The sequence below is a fragment of the Lissotriton vulgaris genome, chromosome 1_1, assembly GCF_964263255.1.
Source record: "Lissotriton vulgaris chromosome 1_1, aLisVul1.2, whole genome shotgun sequence".
Lineage (NCBI taxonomy): Eukaryota > Metazoa > Chordata > Amphibia > Caudata > Salamandridae > Lissotriton > Lissotriton vulgaris.
The window spans coordinates 752,940,898-752,967,766 of record NC_141685.1 but is presented as its reverse complement, the minus strand read 5'-3'; the positions used below and the strand labels follow the sequence as shown (position 1 = coordinate 752,967,766).

Sequence of the window (26,869 nt, the reverse complement as noted above, 5' to 3'; positions counted from 1 at the left end):
GGCTCAACACAGAGCCCTGAGGCACCCCCTTAGCCAGCTTGATGTTTCTAGAGTAATGGTTTCCCTGCATAACTCGAAAGCTGCGCTCGGATAAAATGGACTCCATCCATTTTAATGCTCTGCCAGCTACACCCCCTCTCTCCAGATCGTAGAGCAAAGTATGGTGGGCCACAGTGTCGAATGCAGCACTTAAGTCTAAAAGAATCATGGCGGCAGTCTGTCCTTCGTCCACATACTTCCGGATGGTCTTAGTGGAGTACAGCAGGGCCGATTCCGTGGAATGCAAAGCCCGAAAGCCGAACTGGGAGTGGTGGAGAAGGTTATTGATGCAAATGTGGGCAGTAAGCTGGAAATTCACAATATTTTCTGCAACCTTTGCAAAATACGGGAGAAGAGAGATGGGGCGCAGATTGTCAAGCTGGTCAGCACTAATATGAGGCTTTTTCTGTAGGGGAAGTACCACAGCCTCCTTCCACATTTCTGGGACCACCCCTGAAATAAAAGACAGTTCTAAAAGGTGTCTCAGAAAAGGCTCTAGTGCATCCATACTACTCCTCAACATCTTAGGAGTAGCCGGGTCCCTAGGTGAGCCTGATTTAATACCAATGGCAATTTTCTTAAGGATGTCCTAGGGCGGTACATCAAATTCAGAGACCCTGCATTTCAGACACATCCACTACTTCTATTTCCACTCTTTTCCCATCACGAGCAGAATTAGGAATGGAAGAGTAAATCCTCTCCACCTTATCCGCAAAATAATCCGCTATGCGATTGCATGACTGCTCAGAGCCAGCACAAGGTGCTGCAGCGGATGCCAAGGAAGAAATCTCTGTAAAGATCTTAAACATCTCTTTAGTAGAGTTCTCTGCTGTTTGTATTCTATCATTAAAATAGGCTGCCTTCGCCTTTCTAATGAGTGAGTGGTAGTTCTTAAGGCTAAGTTTGTAGTCTACTTTCAGGTGAGCAGAGAAAGCCTTCCTCCATCGCCTTTCCAACTGTTTACAAGTGGTTTTAGCGCAACGTAACTCTTCACTAAACCAAGGCTCCGTTTTGCGACTATTCGTAAACATTTTAGAGGACCAAGGTGCGGTACAGTCAAGAGCAGCAATAATACGTCTCTCAAGAGATTTACAGACCCCATTTACATCCTGCCCGGAGAGAGGACCCTCATCAAGAAGGCCAGGTCAAAAGCACCCTATGGGAAGCCAACCCACTTTCTTCTTTTTATTCCGGGCTTGGCTCCCTCCTGAGTTTTTAAAATGGGCATCTTGATCCTAAACGGGATCAGAAAATAATCAGACCAAAGCACCGGAAGTGGGAGCTCTGTTTCCAGCGCATCCCAGTTGGCAAAAATAGGGTCAAGCAAATGCCCTTGTTTATGGGTGTGGAGTTCAGATTTTAAGACTATTTGTAATACTTCAAGTTCCTGGCGTAACTCTTGTGCCCCAGAGCTGAGTGCATCATCAAGATGCAAATTCATATCTCCCAGCACCAATAGTTTTTCAAACCGTATGGCTGGTTGAATGAGGTAGTCAATCGGGCTGGGCATAAAACGCAGATGTGGTACAGGGGGTCTGTATATCAGTAGCCCCTTCACAACGTAGTTAGTGGGCAAACTGATAGTAAACAGGCCTGCCACCCCATCAACTATGTTAGCAGGTACCAGCGCGCATCGGATGCCATGTTTGTAAATAATTGCGATGCCTATCCCCCATCCTGCTACTCTGTCTATTCTCACGTTCGCATAGCCATTAGGGAGTGCCTCCAAGATTTCAGGCGCAGAGTCAGCACCCAGCCATGTCTCAGTGAGAAACAGAACATCAATTTGATCTTCCAAAAGTAGGTCACATATTTCATAGCTATGCTTCCTTAAGGATCTACAATTGATAGGCGCTAGCCTAAGTGCATAGCCGCCTTCATTAATCTCTGCTTGTGCTTCTGCCCAAAAAGAGCAGTGGCTACATTGCCAGCTCTCCCCCTCAACATTAATGCTATGCTTACATTTTTTTATCCAAGGTTGGGCAAAGAGCACGGAGTCTCCCCACTGAAACGGGACTTTGCACCAGTCCTGGCAGTGAGGCCTCAGGAGTCTTTATCGTCTGGGCTTACGGATCCGGCAGACTGTCTTGCACAACTCCTAGTGCACAAGTACGACTGAATAAAGGTTTCAGGTTGTTGTGGTCCACTTTCAGCCAATGGGATTTTTTTCATTCTAAAATATCAATCTGATTATCGACCGCTTGTTCGGTCACCAGCAACGCGTACTATACCTAATGCTCCCCTCTAAGATATAATGGTAAAACTCCCATTGAACTAATGCACTGAGCTGTTTAGGCGTGTTGGGGAACCTCGCTGCTCAACCGCATGTAAAGTTCCCCAAATGTGGTATCTGCGCTGCTTTGCACTGAAGAATTATAAATCTGCCCAACTACTGCTTCTGCATGTTCCACATTATCCTAATGCTGTTTCTCTGAATTTACGGCTCTAACTGCACAAGGTATGCGGCTACTTACTTTAAAAGTCCTGGCATGAGAAATAATATTTTTATTATATTTTAATTATTTTTATATTACAAGATAAAAGCCCCATTGCAAGGTACTGAGATAAAGTGTAACTGCACAAGGAACGCGGGTACTGACATTAAAGGCCCTGATACAAGATATATTATAATTTACTAAACCGCACATGGTCGAGAGATAGTCAGATTACGGTACATCGTACAAGGTACACAGCCAATGAAATTGAAGGTATTGGCACAAAGAACTTGCATTATGGGTGACTGAACAAGGAACACAGTACTGAGATTAAGGGTCCTGGCAGAAGATATTTTATAGTGTATTATATTTATGTTCATTATTTTTCTTTCCAGGCACTGCCATTATGGGTAATTGCACTAGATAAACGGGTACTAACGTTAGGGTCGTGGCATACTCCCAGTCCCTGGCACTAACTTTAACGGCAGATGGTACAGGGATAGTCCCATTAGGGTGCTGGCATAAGGTACTGGCACTGGAGTACTGAACAAAGTACATGGGTAGTGGCACTTCAGGGTCCGGGCATAAAGTACAGGCATTGATGGAATTTGCACAGGGTACACGGACACTGGCATTAGGGTCCTGGAAACATACATTTTATTGTTCATTACATTTCTTTTCCTAGTTTCTGTTTTACAGCACTGGCATTAGGACTGATGGCACGGGAACATGGGCACTACGAGCAAAGGTCCTGGCACAAGGGACTCACACAAGGGGTACAGTTACGACGCGTCCTGGCATTTGGGGTAATGACGTTACGTACGCGTTTATCGGCTTTAAGGACAATGATGCAAGGTTCAAGACCACTGATCCCAAAGGTACTGTCACCAGGTGCATGCGCACTAGCGTTAATTAGGACCGCAAAGGGCAAGTGTGGGTACTGGCTGTAATGGGCACATGCATTAATAATGATGGCAAAGGGCAAGTTGGTATTGGTAGTAACGGCTCTACCACTGGGTACATGGGCACATGCATTAATAATGATGGTATCAGCAAGTGGGTACTTGCAGCGCAGCCAGCAATACATGGCACAGGCAATCATGGGCGTAGGAGACACTAAATTTCTGGGGGGGACAGGGACAACCTTGTGGACTTTCCAGTGACCCTATACAAATCGCCCATTGTGCGAGACTGTACGCGCGTTAAACGTATACAATCGCATAGTTATGAAGAGAAATATTGAGAAAGGCAGGCAAGTAGTCACAGTCTGCAAGTATGCTTTATTTTTATTTACATTCACAATAAAGACCAAATGGGAAAAAAATATGTATATGAATCTTGCATCTTCATGCACCAAGAAAACAAAGGCGGGACAAAAAAAGGAATAATAAACTAAACGCTCTTAGCGACATTCCTACATCTCAAAATGCAATCGGACAAATTAGAAATTGTTTTTCTTGCTGCAGGAATCTGTTTTAAAATTATGAACTTTATTTTGAAAAGCCAAAAAATTTCTTGCGCCGTTCATTGCAGAGTCCATCATCTCTCTTATGTTGCTGCAAAGTGAAGGGCCCTTTGCAAAGGTTGACTGGTCACCTTTCTCATTGCTGCTGCAAAGTGAAGGGCCCTTTGCAAAGGTTGACTGGTCACCTTTCTCATTGCTGCATTTGTATGTTACACTGGTACTAACGAGGCAAAATCTTTGCAGAGACTGGAGGTATGTGTAAAAATGTCAACATTCACCGGAAGTAACTTATTCCTTAAATTAATAATTGTTCCCCTAAATTAAGAATTTTAACCAAAACTAAAGTCATGTGTTTTTCACATGTCTTATAAAAACACATGTAATGTGTGTCACAGAACATATCCAATCACAACAGGATTTTGGTTTTCTGGATCATTCTATTTTTTCATGGCAGCTGATTTAATTGCTGTTTTAGTAGTAGTAATTCGCCCCCCCCCCCCTTCCCGGACGATGTCACTGTCATGTCATACCTGTGAAATAAGACCAATTAAGTACGGAATGGCAAGTTTCACTGTTGTCTAAGCTGCATGCCAATACATTTAGTTCACAGCAGCACCAACCCACATGGCTGGACTTCACCTTTGAGGCTTTTGGATACAACGCAAGGGTGGGCAAAGGGACTAAAGTGATGAGCTCAAGAAAAAGGCCAGATACCAAGGAACAGGAAAAAGTGGCTGAATGCCAGCATAGTCCCACTTTCCTTTGCAGTGTAGGGTGTTGCAGTGACAAACAGCCTACAATAACACCAGTGTCTGTGGGGGGCTGCTTGCATTCTTGGGTCTGTGCTGAGCATCCCCAGCTGCTCAGAGGCCCCAGCTGACGTGGTGTTATGTACTGGAGTCTGTCACCAGGCAATGTCGGGCCTAGACAGGCTGAAAGACATGAAACCTATTGAGTGTAGTGCATTGAAGGGTGAGTGATGTCTGTGTGAGTGCAGGGTGAGCAGTGTGCCTGTGTGAGTCCAGGGTGAGTGATGTCTGTGTGAGTATAGGGTGAGCAGTGTGCCTGCGTGAGTCCTGGGTGAGTGATGTCTGGGTGAGCGCAGGGTCAGCAGTGTGCCTGTGTGAGTGATGTCTGTGACAGTGCAGGGTCGGTGATGTCTGTGTGAGCGCAGGGTAAGAAGTGTGCCTGTGTGAGTCCAGGGTGAGTGATGTCTGTGTGAGTATAGGGTGAGCAGTGTGGCTGTGTGATTCCTGGGTGAGTGATGTCTGTGTGAGCGCAGGGTCAGCAGTGTGCCTGTGTGAGTGATGTCTGTGACAGTGCAGGGTCGGTGATGTCTGTGCGAGCGCAGGGTAAGAAGTGTGCCTGTGTGAGTCCAGGGTGAGTGATGTCTGTGTGAGTATAGGGTGAGCAGTGTGCCTGTGTGATTCCTGGGTGAGTGATGTCTGTGTGAGCGCAGGGTCAGCAGTGTGCCTGTGTGAGTGATGTCTGTGACAGTGCAGGGTCGGTGGTGTCTGTGCGAGCGCAGGGTGAGCAGTGTGCCTGTGTGAGTCCAGGGTGAGTGATGTCTGTGACAGTGCAGGGTTGGTGATGTCTGTGTAAGCGCAGGGTGAGCAGTGTGCCTGTGTGAGTCCAGGGTGAGTGATGTCTGTGTGAGTGCAGGTTGAGCAGTGTGCCTGTGTGAGTCCAGAGTTAGTGATGTGGATGGGTGAATGCTGGCTTAGTGATGTGTCAGGGAAGGGTGAGTAATGGGTCTATGAGTGCAGGGTGACTGTGCCTATGCGAATGCAGGGAGAGAGATGTATCTGTGCAAATGCAAAGAGACTTGTCTGGCTACTCCCAGAGATGTATTGGCCAAGATACCTCTTTCTCAAATGTGCTTAAGACTGCACCATTTGCCCACACTTTTTTCAAAATGTTCTCGTGGGAGAACCCCCGAATCCCCCATAGGTGGTTGGGCCTTGCTCGCTGCGCGCGCTCGTCACAGTGCAGTATTTAGGCCCCACCACTTTCAAATGTCACCAGCCGCCCCTGCTTTTTAAATGAAAATACACTATGAAAATTACAGTGTAGGCATAAGGTGATCACATATCATTTCACACACTGACAAATCTGAATACACAATGTAATACAGCAATGTCTAGCACCATCCCCTAAATGAATATAAAAAAAAAACCTTTTGACCTAATGTCAGATGTGTCAGTACGAATCTAGTTATACTGAAAACATTGACAGTCTTAACTATCACAGTAGTTTAAGGAAGAAAGTCTTGAAAATTTCCAAAAGGCTTCCTCAGAGTTCTTAAAGAACACTACAGCACGTCAACACAGAGCATTATATAAGTGTCCAATCTGCGGCTGGGCTGCGCCGCGCCGGGCCCGAGAAGGGACCTGCACCTGGTGTGCCCAGAGAACCACAGGTGTGTGCGGCGCTGCGGTTGTGTGAGGTGACCTGGGGCCGCGATGTATACACTCACTGCACTGACTGCATGCCAAGAACAACGGTGCGGGACGCTGCCCACAAATGGACAGTGCCAAGAATGACAGAACAGAAGATAGCGCTAGCAACCCCAGCCTATGCGTTAAAAACACACGAATGTCCATTTTTGCACAACAATCTCCAAAATCTTTTCCCATCTTCCTACCTCGCAGATATTTAATTCACCCCTTGAAAGCCTTGTAAGCGGCCCTCTGATTAATTCCCAGTCCTTATGAGGTTAGATTTCTCACGTCCGTGCTCATAAAACTAAATCTACTTTGCAAGCCTCATTCAGATAATTAGAAAAGTATCACATTTAAGCAAGAATATTGAGCCACAATGCCCGTGAATAGCCGAATTTAGAGACCGGCCTGCAAACACTAGTCCACGGTGGCATTTACACAATTCCAATCTAATAATTACAGGAACACGGCGTGAAAGGGCCCTTTGTTTTTGGGAGTTATTCAAAGTGCGGAATTAAGACAGAACATACGTGGGCACAATTTAAACAAAATGCGACGAGGAGAGGGCTTTCACGCACTATAAATGAAAAAAAATAAAAAGCAGCACTGGCAGCAGAGGTGAGGGTGAGGCTGCTGTAAACTTGTAAACCCCACACCCCCATCACTTTCAAATGTCACCAGGCCTTGCCCCTACTTACAAGTTAACCGAGCGTCAGAGCGTGCTGGTGCCTGCAGCCCTTTGTTCAAGCCGGCAACAGACACTTGGCGAGGAGTCCGAAGACGAAGTCAGGTCAGGTCAGCCAGCAAATCAACCAGAGCACTGGCTACAGCACAGCTTTCCAAACTTTTCATGTTGGTGACACACCTTTTAGACAATCTTCATCTTGTGACACGGTAATGTGAGCGAGTGCAGAGAGTGAGCCCGAACCACCTAAGGGGGGCTCGGGGTTTTCCCCTTCGAGAAAGTGCTAAAAAAATAGTTAGCAAATGGTGCATTTTCAAGCAAATTTGAGAAAGCAGGAAGGTTATTAAAGCAATTGTGAATCTGTTCTAAAAAAAGACAGTGACTGGCAAAACTGGGTGTAAGCAAGGTTAGGTTTGGGCCTGAAACAAAAATATAATCATGCACACATTGACACATGCCCCAGTTGTTTACGGCACAAAAACAAACTCGCCACCTCAGTTCAGACCCAGCTATATGACAATGAATTTACACTGGAAGAGTAAGCAGTAAACACAGAGCTGGAATCTCAAACAATTTTGAAAGTCATAAATATAATCAAAGAATTTACTAAAAAGCAAAAAAAAAAAAACTGCTTGCTTGAAACGTGATTTTCGGAATGTACAAACAACCAGAGTTGGAAGGTCGTAAAAATACCTACAGAACTGTCTTGCTATACGACATGCAGAGCGAAGGAAGCACACCTGCATGCACAAGAAGCTGGACTATACCTGCCAGGAGGAGTGGCATGATCCAAGAAAGACTCAGCTGCATGATGGAATATCATGAGGACAGCTCAAGGAATTGAGATAGCCCAGGACCAAGAAGGCCACCCTCGCACGGCTGCATCAACTCTTGAAAACCCCACCCTTGTTCTTTTTTTGTCTAAATTAGGGAAGGGATAATTGTTTTACTAAGTACAGAAGCCGAACTGAGGCAGCTTGCTTCTGTGACTACATGATTCGCATTAATGGGAAAGTATCTTCTGAAATTTGGAGTAGCCTGGTCAGACAGCGGTAGCAGCAGTTCAGGCCCCCTGAAACAGAAAGCGCACAGCCGTCCAGGATCTGCTCACTATACTACAGCATATGCAGACCAGGATGTAGCTACTATAGGTGCAGCAAGTGCAGTGACACCATTGACCCCTGATAACTGCTGTATTTCTCTTAATCAACAGCAGTCAAAGGGTCCATTTTCCCTGGTTGCATCAGGGTCCGTGGCATCGCTGCTACACATAGGTAGTAACAGTACAAACATCCCTGAAACATAGCAGTGATGGATGCAGTGTTGGTTTATTGGAAATAGTTTTAAGTCGTTTCAGTTTGTGGCTCCAAAGATTCACAGGCTATCTTGTAAAATATTTTGGCTGAGAGCCAGATGCCCCGAGGCCTGGTCTCTGTTCAATGGCTTTAAAACTGTGCGGCGCCCTACAGGAAAGTGCAGATAGGTGTCAAGGGTGGGTGCGATTCTGGCACATTAGAGCACGTAGCTTGTCCCAGATGGGCACAGACAATTTTGGTAAAGAGTAATGTCATATTATAAACGTAGACAACGTGTCATGGAGCAGAAATTAACAACTTTTTGTCACTTGCTGGGAGTAGATATCAAGAAAGGATTCCAGATGACCTCTAAACTCCCACCGCTTCTGTTCAGATTAAGGATCATAGTGTGACTATTTTATTGTAAAATGTTACCCGAGCGCCTGTTGGAAATAATGTATTAAATTATGCTTTAAAAAAAGATAACTGAACTTAACCTCAGTGTCCGAAATATTTAAAAATGCCCAGTTCCTAAGTGGCGCCATGTCTGGTGCAACAAAATAAGTTACTCCTGGTATTTTAGTAAACCGCTTATTGCATTTTGTGTTTAGATTTGTAAATATGGACTCAAAAATCCCAGCAGGCATCGTGGTTTTGGTTGGACTGGCTAAATGTGGCACTCAGTTGCTGGTTGCACCCCTCCCCTCTCATCCCGTTCATACTCTAATTTTATCCCTCCTGGGTTCCGTCCAAACTTTATGAACTGTGCTTGCTGTACAGCGCTCCAACGCCCCTGCAGCATGTTCAGCGCTTTTTAAAAAGAACTCTCTAAATACGTGAAAGCAATAACCAAATATGTAAAATAAAGCACGTACAGCCACAGCATTTTCCATGTTGCCCCTTGAGGGTAAGTACACATCTTGCCATTGCCTGTCTCTGCAACGCGTGCTTTATACACCGGAAATGAACATGTCACAACCATGTGCCTTTCATTCAGAGCATACATAGTGTCTGTCTTCTTTCCTTTATGTAAAGTGCACGCACTCGTGTAATGGCCCTTTGCATAAACTACACATTGCCATTCTTTGCTTGTTTCGACAGTGCACCAAACAGAATACACTTGGCGCTTTCTAGGCCTCTTCTAAGCTGCTGCCTTCACAATGTAGTGTGGGCTAATGGCCTGAGCGGTCGACCTCGGAGTTGGGGAACCGGGTTCGAGTCTGGGCATATCACTTTAACTCCCGGTGTCTAACACAATTAATGTGCCAGTCTGTAACGCAACTGGTGCTCATGCAAAGAGCTCTGATTCCTTCGGGTCTAGTTCAGCGCTATATATATAAAAATAGCACTTTAGGCCCCCAAAGCCAGATATTACAGGCAGAAGAGGTGGTTTTCACGAACGCCGCATATCAAGAATAGGATCGACTCTGTTGGTTCTGTATTTTTTCTACCACTAGTTCTTGTATAAAGAATACAGCCGCCTGAGTTGAAGCAGTTGTATTTGTTCTTGAAAATTATATTTATATAGCTCTTGCTACTCGTGACGAGTTATTGAAGCGCTTTGCAGCGAGCAACATAACAAATTCACATTTTACACTCCTGGGCAGGTCGTGTAACTAGATAGGAATATGGTGTACTTAGGTGCACGTTTCTTGCACACAAACAAACACAATATGCACGACAGCGGTAGCAGCAGTTCAGGCCTCCTGAAACAGAAAGCGCACAGCCGTCCAGGATCTGCTCACTATACTACAGCATATGCAGCTGTACTGTAGTATATCGCGCGACACACCCACACATGGCAGGCGACACACTACTGTGTCTCGACACAGAGTTTGGAAAGCTCTGGGCTACAGGCAGCTGAGGTGAGAACTAAATCATTCCTGGAGCCTCAGGGGTGCTGAGCCACACAAAGAGTTCAAAAGGGCAGTGCAGGGGGGCTAGTGGCCTCTGACGCCACCTTATGCTGTGACTTTCGGATCATTGGCGGCTCACAGACAGGTAACTGGAGAGGCGCCAGGTCAAGTGCAGGGCCATTAATCCGATAGTCACAGCATAAGGTGACGTCAGAGGCCACTCGCCCCCCTGCCACTGCCCTTTTGAACTCTTTGTGTGGCTCACCGCTGATGGCCTGCCAATCTCCCTCTCAGGAGGTAGAGGGGAAATTTGTTTGACCCCTCGTCCCCCCACCCTTGTCCCCTGTGTCCCCCCCACTCCAAAATCTGGGGGGGATATGTCCCCCGCGTCCCCCACAGTTCCTACGCCCATGCAGGCAATCCCTAAAGCACTCACAAACGTCATGTGCATACAGTTGTGGCTCCGGCCAGACAGCGCCACTGGAGATGTTACATGCAGCCCCTTGTAGCTATTTTATAGACTGACACCTGAACTTTCGGCCACTTTTTTTTTTTTTTTAAATCGCGCGATGATAGTTTTGCAGCAGCCTGTATTTGATGGTGGCTACAGCATTTTACAAGAATAGCATATCCTTGTTCTCGAAAAGTTACGGAACAGGCGCCCTTTTTTGATGCCTTCAGTTGTGTGGTGTGGTTGGTTGTGTGAGGAAATCTCGAGGCTGCGAGTGGACCCTTTTCCTGATGTTCACTTCTCAGCGCGCGCTCTATTTACACTCATGTGGCCTTTGACATGTGGACTTTGCTGCCTTTAGGTTCTAAGGGTACTTTTGCTGTCGTTTTGAGTTGCGCCTGAGCGCGTAACTCATGCCAGGGACCCTGTTGCCCATACCTCTGTGTTTGATGCCAGCACTTTGCCCCCCCTTAATGCCAGTAAGCAGGCATGTTGTACCCGCATCCGTAATAGCAGCACCGATTTAATTGGTAATAACAGAATCCCTGCCGGCGCCGTGCCACTCTTGCCAACACCCAGCTCACCCTTAATGCCAACGAAGATTCTCGGTGTGACCGTACCCCATGCCCCCTGTGTATGTTTGACTTGTGCCAGCACAATAATGCCAGAAGTTATGAGCACAGTACCAACTCACTGGGCACTCTTAATCCCAGTATCAATGTATTTGTTGTAAATGTTTTTCATGTATTTTTGTATTTTTAATTCTTGGCTCAAACGTCTATGTACAGTCAAATCAGTACCTATCATATCACATCTACGGACTAACTAGCCATTTAATACCAGTGCTGTTAAGGATTTGCCAAAGCTGTCATAAAAAAGAACAGATAATCAAAACGCATAGTGCAGGAGCGAGTTATGATAACTTTGAATATTCCGCAAATTAACCCTCACTGGAGACAATCATTGGAGCAAGGCCGCATTAATATGTTCTTGTAGCACCTCTGTGTCCATTTCGAGCTGTGTGCAACCCTCCCTCCCCCCAGCCGATACCAGTGCTTAATTTGTAAAATATTAAGTGCCAGGGCTCTGACCAGGAGGCCACTGCAGCTTGCACCACCTATCGCTCTTCTCATCTGCCAAAACACCTACTAACCATCTCTCTCACATATAAATGCAACAGTTCAGATTATTCCAGGTCCCTAAAGCTAAAGGAATGGCTGGGGAGGCAGGTATTAGAAATTCTAATGTATATTGTAGTCATAAACTATCATTGTTTTGCTCATCTTCAAATTAGATGAGCAGCGCCACCATGTGATGGACTGTTCTAAGTATGGTGTTGACAATCAGGTGCCGGTGCCGAGCACCGGAAACCAATTAAGTGCCGGTGCTTACCACCGGAAAGCCCCGGCTCAAATTAAGCACTTACCATACCACCACCCTGGCCCTAATATACTTCTGTCTGAAGCTACCAGCAATCTCTTTGGTAGCACCAGTGTACCAGGTGGCAGCGCCGTTACTGCCAGTACCCATTTGGTCTTTGTCAATATTATTAATGCTAGTGCACATGTATCGCTGGCAGCGCAGTTACTGCCAGTACCCACTAGCCCATTGCCATCAAAATTAAAAGCCATTGTTATTTGTAAGTATGGGCGAATTGCCCGAATTTGCGTTCCGCGAGTTCGTGCAAAAGCGAATTCGCGATCCGCATATTAAGCGAATTCGTGCAAATTTGTGGATTTTTTTTTGCGTGTTTGCTGGGCGCTTTGCGTGTTCGCGCGCCTCTTGCAGCGCTCTGACCGCAAAGTTACCCATGCGGTTGTACATGGGCGTGGCCATCTTGTCCGTTGTGTATTTCTGTTTCCGGGTGCTATTTGCATGCTCGCGTTGTGCGCGCGGCGCGATTGGGTGGTCGCGGGAGTTTGGTCGTGCTCGCGGGGGAAATCTTGCGCGAACTTACCCACGCGGTCCTCTATGGGCGCGGCCATCTTGTTTTTCATTCATTGCTATAGTTCTGGGCATGCTTTTTCAATCCTTCCCTAATCTTTACATCTATATTTTGTGTTTTTTTTCAACTTTTTGTTGCTTCAATAACTACTTTCTTTGTTTATCTCACTCTTTTTTCCCCCTCCACCTATTTTTTTTATTTTTTTCGCCCAGGACCATGGCAAAGGGAGCCGATAAGTCACAGGGGAAGGGTCCCGCACCCCGTAGCTAGCTCCCTTGCGGGCGCTTGGGGCGGAGAATGCACCTGCCAGGGAAATGTTTACTGTGGTGGAGGTGGCCGCACTAATTTTCTATGTGCAGCGCCACCCCCCGAAGACCGTGGCAGCAGGTGGCAGGCTTGCTTCTGGGTATGGCCTCCGGGAGCGTCGCCAGCTGTGGGATAAGGTGTGCCGGGTGTAGGGAGTCAGCGGTCGGGCGCACCTACCAGCAAGCGACGCACCGGTGGTCAGACCTCCTCGACCGGGAGCATGACCTGCTCCACCTGCTAGGTGTGGAGATCCATGGCCTTGGTGAGTAGCTATTTAATAACTACTTTGTTTTCTTCTGCTCTGTGTTATTTTGCTAATATATGTTATTCCCGAAGAGCAAGAATGCTGCCGATTCGATTACATTGCAGGTAAATTAAAGTTTAAATAGCTTCTGTCATTGCAGGTGCTCACCTGCTCAGTGGCGTTGCTACTATGCTTATTTGTTTGCAACTTTGTGCTCATTTGAGAGCAGAACTGCGTAATGCTAGAGAGACTAGAGACTCAAGTCTAGTCCTTCCTTTGTACTCCTGCTGCCACTAAGAAGAGATAGTGGTGGACTGATACGTTGAGTATATTATTTATGACTTGTTATTTAGTAGTAGGACATTTTTAGTGGTCTGCAATCATGATGACGGACCGTGTCTGTCACGTCGATTGCAGCTGAGTGCTGGCAGTTGTAGTAGAACCTTTTTGTTGCTGGTGTAGTTAGTGATTGACATAACTTTCCTATTTGACGGTCTGCGAATCCAGCAATACTGTACTATCCTCCTAGTTGACCAGATCAGATAGGTCAATACATGTAGTGCAATTGTTGGTAATTCGTTCCCCGAGATAATTTTAGATTGTGGTCAAAGAAATCAAATATTTTGAAAAAACAATCATCCATGTTTTGTTTATTTTATGATCATCAGCACCTCCCAGGGGCAAGGAGACTACCACCACCACAACAGACACTCCGGCGGAACAAGGGCAGGATCGGTCCTCTGCAGGCTCTTCTGCTGGCCCCAGTAAGTTGTTCTATTGCTACATTCTTATCCTGCCTCTACCATCACTCTCTGTGCTACTACTATTTACTATTATTATGAGTCGGTCTGTGTAGGTAGCTAAACTTGCCCAGTCGGCAAATGGTGTTAAGCAAAACTCTGATCCAGCAATAGCTCTAGGCAGTGAGTGTAGTCCTCTGGGTTGCCCTTGCTGTCTATTCTGGTCTTCTTAATGAAAGTGCTTTGACAATTTCTAACAACAAAATGTCAATGTGTCCACTAAGAATAAGCTAGCAGTTGGCTTTTTTGATTTGATAGGAGCACATACCATACCGCTAGTGTTTCAGGGACTATTCTGCACATACAGAAGTATGGACAAGAGAAATAGGACATTGTTGATGATAGGTGCAGTTGGACTTTCCACATACCTCAGTCCGAACAGAAGGTGCAGTTGGACTTTCCACATACCTCTGTCCGAACGGAAGTTGAACGCTCAATCCCCTGACCGACAATCTAGTGTGTCTGACCAATGATTATACGACCCAGAAGAACAGAAGACTACCGAGTCCCGACCTATCAGAGTCACGGAAACATGCCTGCAAAGTGCAGTAGTTCAAACCCTTCGGCTCACTCACTCGTGAACAAAAACCACACAGTGTTAGTTAGTTTTAAAGTTTTAATTTTCAAATAAGAAATAAAAAAACTATTCCGAGCGAGCACTGGTGTTTGATGACGTTAAAGTTTAAACAACATTCCCTTGAATCAATATACTTCAACTAAGTTAACACATCAAATTATTAGAATAACTGTGCGGGAGCCCCCACCTTCTTTAAAGTACTTAAAGTACTGCTGGTGATGAGTAGTAGGTGGTGAATTGTCCTGTTGGCAGAAGGGCAATGGAATCTTCTTTCTGTAATTAGAAAAATGGTGCACGTTAAAAAGCAAGCATTCATCAGTTATTCTAAAAAGTGTAGCATTTAGTGGGTAACCATATAAAAGGTTAACACCCTCCCCAAAACCGGCACTTTTTTCATTCCCAATAATTAAAAATTGGTTATGTAACATTTTCTTCCATTACGACATGAAATAGGGGGTGGTGTATGGCATCTGAAAATATGACATGTTTTTTCTAGGCGTCACAACATCGGATGCGGCACCAAACAACACCAGTGCCTGGGCCAGCAGTGCGCAGGGGTCCACTCCAGCGGGTGATGCGGCGGCGCCACAAGTGCCACCAGTAGGAGCTGTGGGGTATGGCTCATCGCAGTGGACGGTGGTAAGTTATTATATTCCTTGCTTATTGACATTTTTGAGTAGGCTCGCAAAGGAGTGTATGATGTACTGTACAGTAGACAGTACACTAGTACAAGTACACTGTACTGTTAAGAACAGTTACTAATTTAGAACTACATTTTTGCCAATCATGGAGAAGACAGTCAACCTTGACTTAGTAATAGCATTAGCGGCTGTAGTTCTCAGGTAAGCAATGGCCCCCTCTATTTGACTTCAACTCAGCTGGGAAACTTTTATTGTGAAGCCAAGTCATATCAGATGAACTTAGGGATGTGAAGAACGAAAAGGGAAAGAAGGGTGAAAGGAAGGACGAGCGAGTCGTAACATTTATGACTGTAAACAATGATACATGTTTTTGAATGCACGCAGAGGTAACTGATAGGAAGGAATCAGATGCATGGCTGCTTGAAGCAAGGACGGTTGGAGGAGAAAGAAAAGATGACTGCCTGTGTGGGTGAATCAGAAAATGCATGTGTGGTGTGCATTGCAATATATATCATTTGGGTCAAACTCAAATGCAAGTCAAGACGGTGGTTTACCAAATAAAATGAAAAGGGTGTTAGTTGGTTGTTGAGAAAAAGTAAACTTGGTACAGTGAGACATTAAGAAGAATGATAGACATTTACTTTGGAAGCCTGGATGGTATCTTCTTCTTCCTAGATAGCAGAGGTGTATGTAGTAGAGCAGACGCTCAGTGGATGAACAGTGGTACTTTGAACAGCATTTCCGTGCCAGAGTAGCAAAGCTGAGGAAATCCAAATACTTGAAGTTGTGATTTTTCAGAAATACTCCCTTGACTAACAGTACTGTAGTTTACTTTGCAAGCACAGTATATATTCAATCAATCAATCATTGAATTTATATAGCGCACTACTTACCCAGAGGGTCTCAAGGCGCTGGGGGGGGGGGGGGGGGGGGGGGGTCTGCTACTGCTCGAACAACCAGGTTTTGAGTTGCTTCCTGAAGGCGAGGTGGTCCTGGGTCAGGCGGAGGTTGGTGGGGAGGGAGTTCCAAGTCTTGGCGGCGAGGTAGGAGAAGGACCGTCCCCCAGTGGTGGTTCTACGCATGCGGGGGACGGTGTCGAGGGCGTGGCTGGTCGACCGAAGCTGGCGTTTGGGAGCGTAGAAGTTGAGGCGGCTGTTGAGGTATCCTGGGCCTTGGCTGTGTAGGGCTTTGTGTGCGTGGGTGAGGAGACGGAAGGTGATTCTCTTGTTGACCGGGAGCCAGTGCAGATCTCTCAAGTGTCCGGAGATGTGGCTGCGACGGGGGATGTCCAGGATGAGTCGTGGTGAGGCGTTCTGGATCCGCTGGAGTCTCTTCTGGAGTTTGGCGGTGGTTCCGGCATAGAGGGTGTTGCCGTAGTCCAGACGGCTGGTGACGAGGGCCTGGGTGACTGTCTTCCTGGTCTCGGTGGGGATCCACCGGAAGATCTTGCGTAGCATGCGCAGGATGTTGAAGCACGACGAGGAGACGGCGTCGACTTGTCTGGTCATGGAGAGGGAGGAGTCCAGGATGAAGCCCAGGTTGCGTACGTGGTCTGTTGGTTTGGGTGCGCTGCCTAGGGCGGGGGGCCACCAGGAGTCGTCCCACGCGGCGGGTGAGTTTCAGGCGGCTGTTCTTCATCCATTCGGCTACCTCTTTCATCCCTTCGTGAAGGTTGGCTCTGGCGGTGGCGGGGTCGTTGGTAAGGGAGAGGATCAGCTGGGTGTCGACGGCGTAGGAGATGATGTTGAGGTTGTGCTGGCGTGCGATGTCTGCGAGTGGGCTCATGTAGATGTTGAAGAGGGTTGGGCTGAGCGAGGAGCCTTGAGGGACGCCGCAGATGACTTCGGTGGCTTCAGATCTGAACGGGGGGAGGCGGACTCTCTGTGTCCTCCCGGCGAGGAAGGAGATGATCCACTCCAGTGCCTTCTCCTGGACTCCGACGTTGCTGAGGCGTTGTACTAGGGTATGATGGCAGACAGTGTCGAAGGCCGCGGAGAGGTCGAGGAGGATGAGGGCGGCTGTTTCTCCGTTGTCGAGCAGCGCTCTGATGTCATCGGTGACTGCGATCAGGGCGGTCTCGGTGCTGTGGTTGGCCCGGAAGCCAGACTGCGAGGGGTCGAGGGATCCGTTCGTCTTGAGGAAGGCGGCCAGCTGCTTGTTGGCGGTCTTCTTAATGACTTTTGCAGGAAACGGGAGCAGCGAGATGGGGCGGTAGTTCTTGAGGTCGGTGGGGTCAGCCGATGGTTTCTTGAGTAGAGCGCTGAGTTCGGCGTGCTTCCAGCTCTCCGGGAAGGTAGCGGTGTCGAAGGAGGTGTTGATGATGTCCCGCAGGTGGGGTGCGATGACAGCGTCGGCCTTGTTGAAGACGTGGTGAGGGCAGGGGTCGGTCGGAGATCCGGAGTGGATGGAGTTCATCGTGCGGACGGTGTCTTCGGTGCTGATCGGGGTCCAGGCGCGGAGGATGGTGGTGGGGGGCGGTGGTTCAGTCGAGGCGTGCGTCGGTTGAGTGCTGAAGCTGTTGTGTATGTCCGTGATCTTGTTGTGGAAGTAGGAGGCGAGGGAGTTGCAGAGGTCTTGCGAAGGGGTGATGTCGTTGTTTCCAGCGTTGGGGTTGGAGAGCTCTTTGACGATGTTGAAGAGTTCTTTGCTGTTGTGTGCGTTGTTGTCCAGTCGTTCCTTGAATGCAGTTTTCTTGGTGGCGCGGATGTGTTGGTGGTGTTGGTGGTGTATGTATGTATGTATGTATGTATTGTATAGTTGACATTATATCAAGTCAAGTCCCTTCCTCCAGTAATTATGAGTACCACACTCACTCCCTATGGTAATAATTTTCTTTCAGCTGTGCCATGGGTGGACTATCGCTGTTGTTCACTCAATCTATCAAAACAAAGCACCTAAAGTCATCCATCATATAAGCAAAGATTATGTGATCAGCAGGATATATGATCAGAAATGAATAATCTTCATTTTTCTTTTGTAGTAGTCAAGGCCCGGGGGGGCAGTGCGAAATATAAAATTACATTGAGCAGTAGCCCTTGATGTAACCGAGTATGGCCAGTGCCACCCTTATAGAAAAGTAAGAGCTTCCTATCCCCACCTGCATGTACTGCTTAAAGTAATGCGAGTCTGCGTCATCATGGCTTGTGTCAGTTTTTCTTGGGTGCAAGCTGAGTGAGCTGGTATTATGCCAGCTACCACAGGTTCATGTACAAGTAATTTCTTTTGCAAAACAAGAGAAAAAAAGAAAAACACTGGTGTAGTCTCTGACTCTCTGACTATGTAGTAGTGAGTCCATAGTGCTGCTAGTAGAATTCCTGAAACTCCCACTAATGTCACAGGCCTACAAAGACGGCGGAAAGATACATGCCAAAAAGTTATACTGTGCTTGCAAGTTGCTAGTGTTACTGTGAGACAAATTTCTGTTGAATTATTATGACTTAATGTTAAAGATTATTAGCTACAGTATTTTTCTTTCTTCTTCATATAGATGTTCCACAACAAAAGCTCACTCGGAAGGAGATGGCTGTCCGGGCCCTGGGCCCGTAAGATGGAGGCCATTTGCGCTGAATATCGGTGGCTGGGGGCTCGGGAGCAGGAGGAGATGCAGCAGCAACTACTGCATCCTCCTCCAGTGCCCCCGGGGCCACCAGCCAGCTGCCTTCATCCAAATGGCACCTTGGCCCGACAGCCTCCCGCTGCCACCGCACAGCAGCAAAAACAACAGCTGCCCCCCCCAGAGCCTGGATGGCAAACCTGCGCTGCCTGCGAAAGCGAGCGGACTATCTGGAGCGCTTGGCAGAGAAACAACAATCAATCAATCACTGCATTTATAAAACATGCTACATACCTGTGAGTGTCTCAAGGCACTGGGGGGGGGGGGGGGGAAAGGGGGGGAAGGGGGTCCGCTACTGATCGAAGAGCCAGGTCTTGAGGAGTTTTCTGAAGGCCAGCAGGTCCTGAGTCTGTCATAGGCTGGTGGGGAGAGCGTTCCAGGTCTTGGCGGCGAGGTAGGAGAAGGATCTGCCACCGGCAGTGGTTTTCCGGAAACAGAGAACTGTGGCGAGGGCTTGGTTGGCTGAGCGGAGGTTTCGGGTGAGGGTGTGGAAACTGAGACGGTTGTTGAGGTATGTGGGTCTGGTGTTGTGTAGGGCTTTGTGTGCAAGGATGAGGAGTTTGAAGGTGATCCTCTTGTTGACGGGGAGCCAGTGCAGGCCTCTCAGGTGGGGTGTGATGTGGCTGCGTTGAGGGATGTCGAGGATCAGTCGTGCCGAGGCGTTCTGGATTCATTGAAGACGTCTCAGGAGCTTGGCTGTTGTTCCTGAGTAGAGGACGTTCCCATAGTCGAGTCTGCTGGTGATGAGGGCCTGGGTGATGGTTTTTCTCGTGTTGGGAGGGATCCATTTGAAGATCCTGCGGAGCATGCGGAGGGTGTTGAAGCAGGACGCGGCGTTGACTTGCCTGGTCATGGAGAGGGTGGAGTCGAGGATGACCCCCAGGTTGCGTGCGTGGTCTGTGGGTTCCGGGGCTTTGCCTAGCGATGTGGGCCACCAAGAGTCATCCCAGGCTGATGGGGTGAGTCCGAGAATGAGGACCTCCGTCTTGTCTGAGTTCAGCTTCAGACTGCTGTCCTTCATCCAGTCGGCTACGGCTTTCATTCCTCTGTGGAGGTTGGCTTTGGGGGTTTGGGGGTCTTCGGTGAGGGATATGACAGGGAACAGGGCCAGCTCCGGGAGCTCCGCAAAGAGCTGCGGGACCACCTGGCCACAGGACACCACCGGAGGAAGTGACTGTTCCTTGCCTCTTTTTTAAAGACTGTTGGGGGGGGGGTGGGAATTGGGCATTGGGGAAAGGGATTTGAAGGACATTTGGACATTGGTTGGGCTTAGGGAGGGGGGTAAGTTGGGTTGGTTTATTTTTGTTATGGGAAATATATTCATTTATTTTACATACTTAAACATAGTATACGCGTTTATATTATTTTGTGTGGTGGTGGGCGGGTGTTACTGTACGTTTGGTTTCTTCAAACTTACCAGCATAAATTATCTAAACGTCCAAAAATGTACAAAAGTGCCACTAACAGTGTTAGTGAATTCAATTGCCCTACTAGTACTTTACTAGTACTACTGTCAGTCTCTCCTCTCCTCCGAGTCCTAGACCATTATTCTACCTCCCCAAAATGCTTATCTTACCTGTGATTCGTGTTTGAGAATAGGGCTAGGTAGGCACAGGACTGGCTGCATGGCAAATGGAGAAAGGTTTGGTGTTGACTGGAATCCTGGACGGGTGAAATATCATTGTTGTGCTGGTAGTAGTAGTTGTACACACTGGCAGTAGCAGCATATGAAAAAAAAGAATATGAAACATTGAGTGGCCTGAGCGTAGCATTAGAAACAGTACAATAGATAGTACAGTAGAGAACAGTGCCATAAATTGTAGCCTAAGCAGTGCTAAAGTATTGTAAATATAAGTAGTAGTTGCTGGAGTATGGCTACTATAAGAAATAGTATTAAGGCAAAGGACACAGCAACGTAAGCATTAAGCATTCGATTTGTCACATGTAGGAGGAGGATGTTGTTCATGATCAATCCACGATGGCGCACATGAAATTCTGATTTGAATGATTTTTTGGTTTCTTTGACCTTATCCTCCCCAGCAAGTGTGTGGAATTTATTGTTGTCAGTCACACCTCAATGAAAAACCACAGAGCCGGGGGGAAGAGGGTTAGGGTTTGCAAATTGGATGGGAATGGGGGTTTTTGGGAAAGTTTTGTGGAGAGAGGAAAAAATTCACAGCATGGACAAACAACAAATGAAGAGAAACAAATCTTTGGATTCGAAGATATCGATAAATCTTTTAAGGGACATTAAGGAAGTGCACTACTGCATGCATGATGTTGTTTGCTAAATGGATGGTTAGGTTACTGAAAAGTAGTACTACTACTTACTACAACTTACTCGTAACTACGAAGAAACAAGTTGACAGTACAGGGCTGCAGTAATTACGCAATTTGACTTGCCTCTCTGCCCTCAGAGAGAATAAACACTTATTATTAGAACACTATATTAGTTTTAAAAATAGCAGAGAAACTTATCAAATAGCTGGAGGGATGAATTTGAAGCAGAGAGCAAACAAACGCACAGAGTCACACTCGTAGAAGTTCAAGTTCACAACAATAACATTTAAAAGATAAGGAGAATTGAAGTGGATACTGTAACTGTATTTTGTAGTTGTCCTGTTGAATTTGTGAAGTTGCATGCATCCATCCATTCCTCCTATTCGCGGTACTCCTCCATTCCATCTGACGCTCCGTCGATCAATCTTGGTGACCAGACACACTATCCACTGCCTCGCTGATGCGGAATTGCGGATCGCTAATGGTAAGCCTGAGTACATCGTTTGTTCCATGGCACAGGGTAAAATCCGGCCTGTACACCACGGAGAAAAAAATATAAGGCACTGCTGGGAAGGTCTAATTTTGATTGCAAATGTGGTTTGAAGAAAATCCATTGTGGAAAAGGGGGGTTTGGGGCCTACTTTCAGAGTGTGTTTTGGCACGATTTTCAATTAGGCCTCTGCCACGTAGCAGTACTGCATGTTTTTGGGGGGCTACTTGGGGGTGTTCTAGAGTTTTGTGACTGGGTTTAAGGGTCTGGGAGCACTCATGGGAATGTCTCATTTTGATTGCAAGTGGTTTGAAGAAAATCCATGGTGGAAAAGGGGGGTTTTGGGCCTACTGTCGGAGTGGGTTTTGGCGCGATTTTCGATTAGGCCTCTGTGCCAGGTAGCAGTATCGCTAGAGTTTTGCGACTAGGTTTAGGGGTCTGCTAGGGACAATAAAAACATCCAACATGTTTCAGTCCAAATAAGCCCCATAAAGGGTGCTGGACTTTCTTCTTGTGGGACCTCACCCTGATCCTCTTCCTATTTGGAGGGAGTCCAACCGCTTGGTCTCCAAACGGTGGGACTCCCTCCAAATTGGAAGAGACGCGGGGCAGGACTTTTGATGGCTGTTTGACAATAAGGCTACCCCGACTCAGAGTGAGGTCCCACGAGAAGTCCAACCTCTCCCAAAACGGGATGGAGTGATAATTTGAGACACTGAAATTAAATAACTTAGGAAAAATAGGGAGCAGCTACCTGCCCCTACTAATAGTAGTGTAGGGAAATTCTCTATCCAGATTCCCATGGGGCTTACAATCCCTCCCTGAAGAAAGTTCAGCACCCTTTATGGGGCTTATTTGGACTGAAAGATGTTGGCTGTAGGCTCCTAGGACCCTAATATCCTTGCTGACCCGCTTTGTTTTTTTTTATTGTCCCTAGTAGGTCCAAGAATAAAGGGAAACTGGGACCTGCTTGCAGATTTTTAATCTTTATCCCCCTGGCCAAAAACATCTCCTTAAGAGCTCCTTGAAAGATGGTCGAGCCCAACTTGACTTTTAGGCATCAGGGTGTCCCAATGATGAAGCATGACACCACTAGGGTGTGTGAGGGAACATAAAACAAAAGGACGTGCCTCCTTCCCCACGCTACAGTGGTGATTTATCAACATCTTCACATTGATGTTCAACCCAGTTGAGTTCAGGTATTGACTAGAGTTTCTTGACCACCTAGTTGTGGTTGAGTAGTTAAGGGGAGTACTTCTGTTGGTGAATTAGTGTTAAACACAGGAGGGTGCACTCCCCTTGAGATTTCCTCTCGGCCCCCAAAAAGAGAAGCAGTGGATTTCCCTTGCTTTTCATTGTGTATCAGAGTATGGCGCCCACATCTGGGGACACCCGTCCCACTCGGAGTGACAATGCAAAAAAATAACTGATGGACAGAATGCTGAACAATGTCAAACATTCACCCACTACACAGATCTGGGCTCAAATACATTATTTGTTCTTCTCCCTATGCCATTCCAGTTTAAACCCAGCCATATGCAAATCAGTATTGACCCTGCTCCCCATGGGAACAGTCCAGCCCAAACTGGCAGGCCAGGTCCTTATCTGGACCGAAAACAAGCATCCTGGACAAGCTGAACAATGTCAAATATTTACCCCAGTACAGAGATCCTGGGCCGCAACTTTTCATAAGTGGGATGGGTATGCCCTGATGTGGGGCGCATACTTGCTGTGCCACTGGATTCAAGCTATCCTAGGTGATGATGGGGGTTACAGAGAAACTGGTCCCAGGATGCTTGTTTCTGGTCCAGGGAGTACTTGGCTTTGCAGTTCGGGCTGGACCGTTACCACGAGGAGCAGGGTCAAGACTGATTTGTATATGGCGGGGTCCAGACCGGGATGGCGTAGTGAGCAAAAGAATGATTGGTTTGACTCAGATTTTATGACTGGGAATGAATGTTTGATTCATTCAGCCTTCCATCCATAATTTGTTGCTGCAGCACTAATGGGCCTGCAGCAGTGATGGTGCCACCCACTCCAGTAGCCCTCTAAACATGTCTCAGGCCTGCCATTGCAGAGCCTGTGTGTGCAGTTTGTAACTGCCATGTCGACCTGGCAAGTTAACACTCTTGGAAGGCCCAAACCCTCCTTTTTAATACGTATAAGTCCTAAGGGAGGCCCTGGACAGCCCAAGGGTAGGGTGCAGTGAATTTAAAACATTTAACATGCTCTTCTAAGTTTTACATGTCCTGATAGAGAAAAACACTCCAATTCGTTTTTCACTATTGAAAGGCATTTTATAGAAATGCCTTTTTTTTATTATTTATTTTTTTATTATTTTTCTTTTATTGCAAGCAGATCAGGTTACCAACATTTCCAAACAGATACAGAGAGAAAAAAGCAACAAAAAAAAGCAATTACAGTTGATACATTGCATTGCATTGGATTCCATGAAAGTTCCCACCAAAATATTGCATATGCAACTAACGAGAAAAAAGAAAAATATACCAAGTACAATCCAAATATCTCTACCCCAATTCGCCCTCCATCCAATGCGCAATCGGTGCCCAGATTTTTGAACCTAGTGGTCTTTTTGCGCCCTTTCGTTCTATAGATAGCCCGGTCTAAAATAAACATAGCCAGCAAGCGTGCCCTCCATGAAAAAAAACGATGGCGGGGTCTGGGCTAATCCAGTCTTGAGTGACACATGAGCGTAAGATTCCCATAGTAATAAATATTAGGCTCCTATGAGCCTCAACAAGAGCTGCCGAAGTAACTCCAAACAATACAAGCTCCGAAGTCAATGCTATTGGGGTACCAAGTAACATAGAGAGAAAAGTTTGGATTTCAGATAAGATTAGGGATAGATGTGGACATAGAAAAAACATATGCATGGTGTCCGCAGCGTGCAAGCCGCATCTACTACATGAAGTGCCGACAGAAGTTCCCCATTTGGCTATTTTAGCTGGGTTGTAGTACAAGTCAAACAACACCATATAATGTTGTGTCCGGCTTTTTCCCGATAATAGAATGGAATTAGCCAGCTTGATAGACTCCTCGATCTTAATATGATCTTAATATGATCTACTCCCATTTTCTCAGCCCAAGTCTGTTGCCTAGCCAGTAAATCATCTGGGGAGAAAGACAGCAATAAATTGTAGAAAAAACCAATCTTCCTTTTATTATACAGAGAATCAATCAAAGGAATCCGTTGCAGTCCTGCGCGTTCCTGAAAGGTTAACAAATTGAGCAAACTATGCCACTTAAAATATTTCAAATAATCGGCATTTCTGAGCTCAAATTTGGTTTGTAAATCCTGAAAAGATACCATATGATCATTCTGCCAGAGGTCGCTCAGGTATCTAATACCATGACTATGCCATCTTCTCAAATTACTGTTAAGAAAATATGTTGAGACGCCAAGGGGGTGTATAGCGTGATTTTAGGAATATCAGTGCCTAATAATTTTCCAAGCCCTAAATGCTGCTTTTAAAATCTTAAATTTTGTTTTTTGTGGTATCTGGGCTCAACCATTTTTAACAACCATCCCATAGCCACTACTCCTAGGGCCAGCTCGTAGATAGACGGTGCATGCGCATCTGAAATCGGTGCCTTATCTCCAATTATTAAGGGAGTGATGAATTGCAACACCGAAGCAAGATAATAAAATAAAAAGTATGGGATGCCCCATCCCCCCCTAGCCTTTGGAAGTATCATTTTCTGGTAGGCTCTTCGATGACGCTTGTATCCCCATAAAAATCTCCCTGTCATTCTCTCCAATTGTTTGAAAGTTGAAAGAGGAAACTCTAAAGGGATATATCGAAATAGATATAAAAATTTCAGCAGAATAAGCATTAATAACACGTTATTTCTTCCATAGAGTGACAAATGTAGATGGTTAATACGTTCAAGTGTAGCATTAGACATTTTAATATTAGGGTTGACATTTAATTCTGGGATCTGTGATATTGGAGATGTAATCTTAACCCCCAGATAAGTCGCTGTGGAGACTATATTAGGCAGTGCCGGGGGGGACTGACCGGTAAACAAAGTTTGTGTCTTTGACAGGTTCAACTTGTAGCCCGAGAAGGCACCAAACTGAGTAGCAAGTTCCTCTATCTTTTTGATAGCTTTTACAATATCCGTGGTGATGACCACCACGTCATCTGCATAGGCCAGTGCCATATATGGTGTACCTGCCACCAGCACTGGTGTTATCTCCTCCGCATGATTTAATTCATTTAAAAGAACATCAATATATATTGCGAACAATAATGGGGAGGCCGGACACCCTTGTCTTGTTCCTCGGTAGATGGAAAATGGAATAGATTTATTTGATCCAATTTTGATACATGAAGTTGGTGCTAGATACAGAGTTTTCACAGCCCTAATTATACCTGGGCCGAACCCCTTAAAAGAAAGGATATCCCAAAGGTACTGCCAGGCCACCCTGTCAAATGCCTTCTCGGCATCTAACAGGGTGACCCCTATGGGTGTATTTGTACACTCGGCCCAATCCAGTAAAGCAATTACTCTCCGGACATGATCCAACGTGTCGCGGTTAGGAATAAACCCATGTTGCCAGCGGGAGACTATGCTAGAAATTACAGATGATAAGCGGACAGCTAATATTTTGGAGAAGACCTTGCTGTCCGCATTAATAAGTGGGGATTTGTCCTTCTTAATAAATGCCATTATAATTGATTGCCCCCACGAAGGGGGGGCAGCCCCTTTCTGTGCCTCCAAAAAAGTAGTTAATAGATCTTGCTTTAACACATTTCTGAATATTCGATAGAATTCTAAAGGAATCCCGTCAGGTCCCATGGCTTTACCCATAGTAATGCTGAGTCTATTTCTTCCCATGTAATGTCTGCATCTAAGATCTGAGCCTGCGCAGATGATAATTTTGGGATATTATCAGATGACATAAAGTTCAAAAATAACTCATTAGAATAGTCTAAGGCGTCCTGTTCATAAAGCTTACTATAAAACTGCCCAAAAACTTCTAGGATCTCTTCTGCTTCAGTATGAATCTGCCCTGCCTCATCCTTGATTGTACCAATAAAATTTGAAGCCTCTCTTTGCCTAATCTTTTTTGCCAAAATTTTCCCAGAGTGCTCCCCCATTTCATAAATCTGTGTCTGCATTTCTGCTGCCTGTTTGGCCAATTTAGATGCAAAGACTTCATAAAGCTTTGCTTTATAAATGGCTAAGGTTGTTTTAATGTCTTCAGTGTCCTGATTAGATGTAATAGCTGATGTTAATTTCTCTTCCCACTCCCGTACTACTTTGAAATGATGATCCAT

The 26,869-nt window shown here is 46.2% G+C and overlaps 1 pseudogene; it reads right to left on the bottom strand.

The window, feature by feature from the left end:
* Positions 1-663: 663 nt before the first annotated feature.
* On the bottom strand, positions 664-26,869 carry LOC147747764 (uncharacterized; annotated as a pseudogene).